Source organism: Bos grunniens, chromosome 24 (assembly GCF_055505025.1).
Source record: "Bos grunniens cultivar Pamir isolate PY7600 chromosome 24, Bosgru_T2T1.0, whole genome shotgun sequence".
Classification (NCBI taxonomy): Eukaryota; Metazoa; Chordata; class Mammalia; order Artiodactyla; family Bovidae; genus Bos; species Bos grunniens.
The window spans coordinates 43,147,501-43,154,808 of record NC_141188.1 but is presented as its reverse complement, the minus strand read 5'-3'; the positions used below and the strand labels follow the sequence as shown (position 1 = coordinate 43,154,808).

The following is a 7,308-nucleotide window of genomic DNA, read 5'->3' as shown; positions in this document are numbered from 1 at the left end:
GCCCGCGGGCCCAGCGCGCCTGGGGTCCCGCCCCGCTAGGGCTCCGCCCACCAGAGGCCACACCCCCGACAGGGTACACGGGCCCGGCCCACGCGCTCTGTCCTTTCTCCCTCTTCCCTGTTAGCATCTCCGGCCCCTGTCCGGCAGCTTCTTCTTCCCACAGACACTGCTGTCGGGCTCTTCTTGCTCCAGGCTCGACTTGTCCTGGTCCCAGAGCTGGGACGTGATGTGCATGAGCTCCTCGAGTCCTCACAGCCATCCTGGGAGGGAGCTGGTCTCCGCCTGGTTATGGGGATGCCCAACTCATCGAGGCAACTCGCCGGTACCCAGTGCAGCTGACACCTGAGCCCAAGGTTGACGTCAGAGGGAGGATTTATAAAAACCGCAGGCTTCTGGGGTCTGCCCTCACCTACTGAATAAGGGTCTCCAAGAGTAGAGCCTTCAGAACACTGGATGCTGCACCCTTGGAGGGCCCCTGGCCCTGTGCTCAGCCCTGGAAGAGGGCGGGGGGCCCCGTGGTGCTGGTCCAGAGGGTGCTTGGCTAGAGAAGAGTGAAACCGTTTGGTGTCGTTCGGGGGCTCTAAAGGGCTCCGGTACACAATCCTTTACCTCTCTTCACAGAAGGCATTCAGGGAAGAGGCAAAGTGATCAATAAGAAGTGTTTTATTAGACTAGGATGCTTGTAAGGCTTACAAAAGAGTGGGCAAAAGGGTGTCACATCCCTAGGCCATAGTTTTATAATCAAAGGAAAAGTGGGGAGAGGGAGAACTTCTTTGTCTTTCTTGAGTAGACATCATGCTTCCATCATCAGTTCCTCCTTCAGGCTGGGCAGGGGAGTTTTGTCAAGCTAGGTCCACAAATTACTTTTTTATGTGTGCAGAGAGCATGTCCGAGGGGTCATTAACTTACTGAGCTCATTGGGGAGGATGTGGGGCTCATTCCACCAGTGTTTTATTGCTTGGGGGTCATGTCCCATGCTTTTGTTGCATGGTTTTGTTGCTAAGCAGGCCTGCTTGGTTTTGTGGTTAAGCAAACCTGCTTTCTTGAGTAACCATTAAATTACAGGGGTCTCCCATATTTTTCTATTTACAATCCCCTAGTGGGATAGACTGGAGACAGCAATGGCAACCCACTCCAGTGCTCTTGCCTGGCAAATCCCATGGACGGAGGAGCCTGGTAGGCTGCAGTCCATGGGGTCGCTAGGAGTCAGACATGACTGAGTGACTTCACTTTCACTTTCATGCATTGGAGAAGGAAATGGCAACCCACTCCAGTGTTCTTGCCTGGAGAATCCCAGGGACGGGGAGCCTGGTGGGCTGCTGTCTATGGGGTCACACAGAGTCAGACATGACTGAAGCGACTTAGCAGCAGCAGCAGCAGCAGTGGGATAGACTACACCAAAGCTTTTGACTGTGTGGATCACAACAAATTGTGGAAAATTCTTCAACAGATGGGAAAACCAGACCACCTTACTTGCCTCCTAAGAAATCTGTATGTGGGTCAAGAAGCAACAGTTAGAACCGGACATAGAACAACAGACTGGTTCCAAACTGGGAAAGGAGAACATCAAGGTTGTATATTGTCACCCTGCTTATTTAACTTACATGCAGAGTACATCATGCAAAAAGCAAGGCTGGATGAAGCACAAGCTGGAATCAAGATTTCTGGGAGAAATATTAATAACCTCAGATATGCAGATAACACCACCCTTACAGCAGAAAGCGAAGAACAACTAAAGAGCCTCTTGATGAAAGTGTAAGAGGAGAGTGAAAATGTTGGCTTAAAACACAACATTCAGAAAACCAAGATCATGGCATCCGGTCCCATCACTTCACGGCTAATAGATGGGGAAACAGTGGAAACAGTGACAGACTTTATTTTCTTGGGCTCCAAAATCACTGCAGATGGTGACTGTAGCCATGAAATTAAAAGACACTTGCTCCTGGGAAGAAAAGTTATGACCCACTTAGCATATTAAAACCAGAGACATTACTTTGCCAACAAAGGTCCATCTATTCAAATCTATGATTTTTGCAGTAGTCATGTATGGATGTGAGAGTTGGACTATAAAGAAAGCTAAGTGCTGAAGAATTGATGCTTTTGAGCTGTGGTGTTGGAGAACTCTTGAGAGTCCCTTGGACTGCAAGGAGATCCAACCAGTCCATCCTAAAGAAAATCAGTCCTGAATATTCATTGGAAGGACTGATGCTGAAGCTGAAACTCTAATACTCTGGCCACCTGATTTGAAGAACTGACTGATTGGAAAAGACCCTGATGCTGGGAAAGATTGAAGGTGGGAGGAGAAGGGGATGACTGAAGATGAGATGGTTGGATGGCATCACCTACTCAATGAACATGAGTTTGAGTAAGCTCTAGGAGTTGATGATGGATAGGGAAACCTGGCGTGCTGCAGTCCATGGGGTCGCAAAGAGTCAGACACGATTGAGCAACTGAACTGAGTGGGATTAACTGGGCTTCCCGGTGCTCAGATGGTAAAGAATGTGCCTGCAATGAGGGAAATCTGGGTTCAATCCATGGGTTGGGAAGATCCCCTGGAGGAGGGCGTGGCAACCAACTCCAGTATTCTTGCCTGGAGAATCCTCATGGGCAGAGGAGCCTGGTGGGGTACAGTCCATGGGGTCACAAAAAGTCAGACACGACTGAGCAACTAAGCACAGTAGGATTAACTATTTAATCACCTACTCTGTCCCTATCAGACTGGCTAACGGGGTGGATTACATTATTGATATTAGTCCATTTTTATGCAGTCAGTAAGTAAGTATACATTTCAAAAACTATTCCTGAAAACTATCTGAAAGCAATAATTAAGTGTACACAAATTTAAGGATCTTATTCTTGGCATTACTTACTGGTTAAATGATTATGATACTCCAGTGCAAAGGGCTAAACCAGCTATGAAAAATAGTATTATAGATCAGAGGTTTACAAATTCTATATTCTCAGTACCCTTTTACACTCTTGAAAATTATTGAGTGCTCCAAAGTTATTTTACTTATGTGTGCTACATCTTTCAAAACTTTTGAAATTAAAACCAAGAAACTTCAGAAATTTCCTTATTTCACATATTATGTACTAAAAAAAATATAATGTGAGAGGAGAATGTAAAGGCAAATAAGGTATTAGAATTAAACTAAGGATAGTTCTGACCTCAGGAACTACCTGTCTTGGGACTCCAAGTCTTGGAATTCCCAGGATCTCTAGCTCATACTTGGAGAACTAGCACTGCAGATGAATACCATTGGCCCGGAAAGATATTCACGACATGTTAACATTTTACAGCAGTGCATGTATTTAAAATGACTAATATTTAAAACTGCATACAATTATTTTAAAAGGCCTGGAAAGAGAACTGTGGTGTAAGGAGTGGTTGTCTCTTGGTGAGATTATGAGCAATTTGTGTTGTTTTTTTTTCTTTGTGCTTGTCTGCATTTTCTCATATCTTTGCTTGCATTACTTGGGTAATAAGAAAAAGATAGTTCTTTTTAATTTGAAGATCTTCTTTGATATGCTCTAGAAGACCAAATGTCGGTTGAGCTTCCAGGTGGCTATCAGGTGGTTCTGGACCTGTTTCGGAATTGAGAGCTGCAAGGGTTATTATAGTGGCTATTTTATTTCACCAGTGACCAATGCAATAGCCTCTTAGTAGGGTTTGATAGGCTTCCCAGGTGGTGCTAGTGGTAAAGAACCCACCTGCCAATGTAGAAGACATTAAGAGACTCAGGTTTGATCCCTGTGTTGGGAAGATGCCCTGGAGGAGGGTGTGGCAACCCACTGCAGTATTCTTGCTTGGAGAATCCCATGGACAGAGGAGCCTGGCAGGCTACAGTCCTTGTGGTCGCAAAGAGCCTGACCCAACTGAAGCGACTTGGTACAGCACAGGGTTTGATGATAGGGTCAAATGTCACTTCACCTAAGGTGATTCATTCAATCATCTGATGTAGATGCATCAACTGACTGTCAAACAACCACAGTGAAGAGGTTTCCTATTGCTGTTAACAAATCACTGTCTAATACAGTGCTGGAAGTCCTAAACTCAGGCTGGATCAGAAGAGCTGTATTCCTTCCGGAGGCTCTTGGGGAGACTCCGTGACCTAGCTTCTAGAAGCTACCTGCATTCCCTGTCTTGTGTCCCTTTCTCCATCTGCAAGGCCAGCAGCACAGCATCTTCAGGTGAATAAACCCACTTCTCTTCCACACTCACTCTCCCTCAATCCCCTGCTTCTCTCTTCCTGTTTCTCAGCTCCTCTACACATCTCCTTCTCGGACACTCTCCCATTGCAAGATCTGTAACTTTATCATGTTCCCAAAGTTCCTCTTCCCATGTAAATTTACATGCACAGCTCTTAGGGATTAGGATGTGGACATCTTTGTGGGCTGGGGAGGGGAAAGTTGTCCTGCCCAGTATAGAGGGATAACAAGGACAATTGTAGCTTCTTACCTCTGGGTCTCTCCTCACTCCAACCAATCCACCCGAGGAGACAGAGAGCAAAAGGGTCACCAAGGCACAGTGCTGCGTGCCCCCGCTAAGCACTCCAGTTGGTCTGGAGTCTCCACTTTGGAGCTTCCTTACAGGAGTGTGGGCAGATCGCCCAGTCCAGCCCATGGGAAGAGGAAGCTGGGCTTGCCTGGAGGAGGCTTCCAGCCTGTGCACCACACAGCCCAGTGGAGACAGGAAAACCACTGTCCTGGAATCAGCCAACTGCCCCAGGCTGGGTACTCCGGTCTGGAATCCACCACTCCCCTCTTCATGCTTTGCACCCAAGACACTCAGCTGAATTCGCGGATTTGATTTATGGATCTAAACTGAAGGGAGCCAGTCTACAAGCCTCTCAGTTGCCCTGTGGGGGTAAGATCTAGGGATGGGAAGGCCCCTTTGGGGAGAAGCCTCCTTCCCCCATCCTGGCCCTGCTCTTCCCTCCCTGCTTTGTGATGGGAATTACCAGGAAGCTCTCAAAAGAAAACACTGAGTTCCAAAGGCCTCTCATCTCTTCCTGTTTTAAACATAAAGAAATGTAGAAAATCTTGAGGCAATTTCTGTTTTGTTTCAAGTTCTTAAGATCCTAATTCCCTCTGTGATGAACGGCTGTGAATCCACCAGGCAGGACACCCAAGGGAGCTCTTCAAAGGCTCAGGGCCCAGCAAACCTGTGGGGAAGCTGCCGGCCCACCTGCTGGGAGAAAATGCTGTCTTGGCAGAAGATGTTTGCACAGCACTATCAAGGGCTATTGAGAGATTTACAAATCATTCTGGAAAGCTCCTAAGGCCTCTCAAATCATGAGTAAACACTACTCATGGCTCACTCTTGCCTACCAGATTAGGTCCAAACTCTGTAGCTTCTTTAAAATACTTTTTTCAACTGTTTCCTTTTTTTCTGATTACAGAAAATTAAAAAATTATGGAACCTCTTGCTCACCCCTGGCCATTTTAGCCTCTGGAGATTGCACCTCATTTTATGTGTATTCCTTCTTTTTTAAGTCACATGTAGTGACATGCTTGTGAAAAATGAAATGATGCTAAGAATACTTTACTGCAACATGCTTTTTCCCACCTGGCATATCTAGAACATCTTTTCACGCTACTAAATGTAGATCTTTTTTTAGAGGTTATACAAATACTCTTCATAAAGCCAAGGTGTTCTATTTGCATGCTTCATTCTTTTCCACTCCTGTATTCTGCACATTTTTCCTTTGGCTTCGGACAGGATTCTTTTTCCCTTGTTGCATAAACCCTATCCACTTTTTTTTCTAAGTTTATTTTATTGGCGTATAGTTGAGTTTGTGTTGTGTCGATATGTTGTGTAAGTTTCAGGTGTACAACAAAGTGATTCAGTTATACATATTATTAATATCCCTATTTTTCAGACTTTTCTATTATAGGATATTACAGGATATTGACTCTAGTTCCCTGTGTTCTACAGGAGGTCTCTGTTGTTTATTCATTCTATATATAATAGTTTGCATCTGCTAATCCCAAACTTAGTCCACCCCTCCCGAACCCTCCCCGCCTTGGCAACCACAAGTGTGTTCTCTAGCCTGCGAGTCTGTTTTGTTTTGTAGGTAAGTTCACTTGTGTTGTATGTTAGATTCCACATATAAATGATATGGTATTTGTCTTTCCCTTTCTGACTTACTTCACTTAGTATGAGCAGTCTTCATTGTCTGGAAACCTTGCTTCCACTCTGAAACTCATGGGTATGAACTGAGAGGCGAATGGTTCCAGGCAGGTAAGAGGGGACATAAGACGGTATCACAGCTGTGATGATGTTTTATGCCACGGGGAGACAGAGCAATTCTGAGACAAGAGTTCTTTCGAGACTTGAGCTGGGGAGGGCTAAACACAACAAAATAATTAAAACAATAAAACCAACCCACGCCAAAAAACCCACAGGAAGGCAGTTGGTTTCCTACTTTTACCTGCTTGCCAGCATCTGCTTGTTCACACTCTTGGAATTACTGACGTTTTTGGACTTTTGTCTACTTCTTTGTCTGAAATGGAGCAGGACCCTACAGTCCTTGTCCCCATGTCCTCTGCCTCCTTCTGTCTGTGGAAAAACTAGCCAAAAAATAAGTTAATCAGAGAAATGAGAATATGCAGAAACAAGGAAAACAGTTAAGAGACACCAAATAATAATAGTTTAGTCATTAAGCATAGTCAAGGACCTTTGGTTCCTCCTCCAGGGCTACAGATAATATTCTGAGCTATATCCTGTGAGCTGTCTTATAGGTACTGAAACCCCCACCAGGTAGAAGTTAAACTGTATATGACGACCCGACTGTAACCATGACATAGCTGTCACAATTCCTAGAACTGGCCTCAAGGAAATGGGAACAAACTGACCATGGCATTCAAGACTAGCTGTCACACTGATGACCAATTTCAAGGTGACTATCAGAGCTGTGCTGTTTCTGCACATAGCCCCCACCCTCAGCCTATACAAGCTCTAGCCCACTAATGGTCAGGAAAGAGTGGGCTTTTGGACAGAAGTCTATCCTCCCCTCAAGTTGTCAGCATCCAAAATAAAGCAAGCTTTTGCCTCTTTATTGCCTTCTGAGCAGGGAGCAGCCGGGCCCCACTTCTGGTTACATGTTGGGAGTACACATTTAATTAAGATGTTTCTTCATGAAACTTCCACCACAGTGCTTACTTCTAAGAGCCAGAGCTTCTTGATGCTTTCTGGAGGACAAACTGCTCCTTCCACCATATCCAGCCTGCAGTGTCACTAGTTCAGGGAACCAGATGGCTTTAACAGGGCTTCCATCTGAAGTATCTCCGATTAGACTGTACGTT

The 7,308-nt window shown here is 45.4% G+C and overlaps 1 long non-coding RNA gene across 1 annotated transcript in view; it reads right to left on the bottom strand.

Annotated features, from left to right (window-relative positions):
- Positions 1 to 6,340: 6,340 nt before the first annotated feature.
- LOC147346137 (uncharacterized) overlaps positions 6,341 to 7,308 on the bottom strand; it is a 1,072-nt gene continuing 104 nt past the window's right edge. The window contains exons 1-2 of the long non-coding RNA XR_015153960.1: positions 7,166 to 7,308; positions 6,341 to 6,573 (exon numbers count right to left, since the gene is read on the bottom strand). The exon at positions 7,166 to 7,308 is cut by the window's right edge and continues 104 nt beyond it. This is a non-coding gene — a long non-coding RNA (uncharacterized LOC147346137). The remainder of the gene's footprint in view (positions 6,574 to 7,165) is intronic.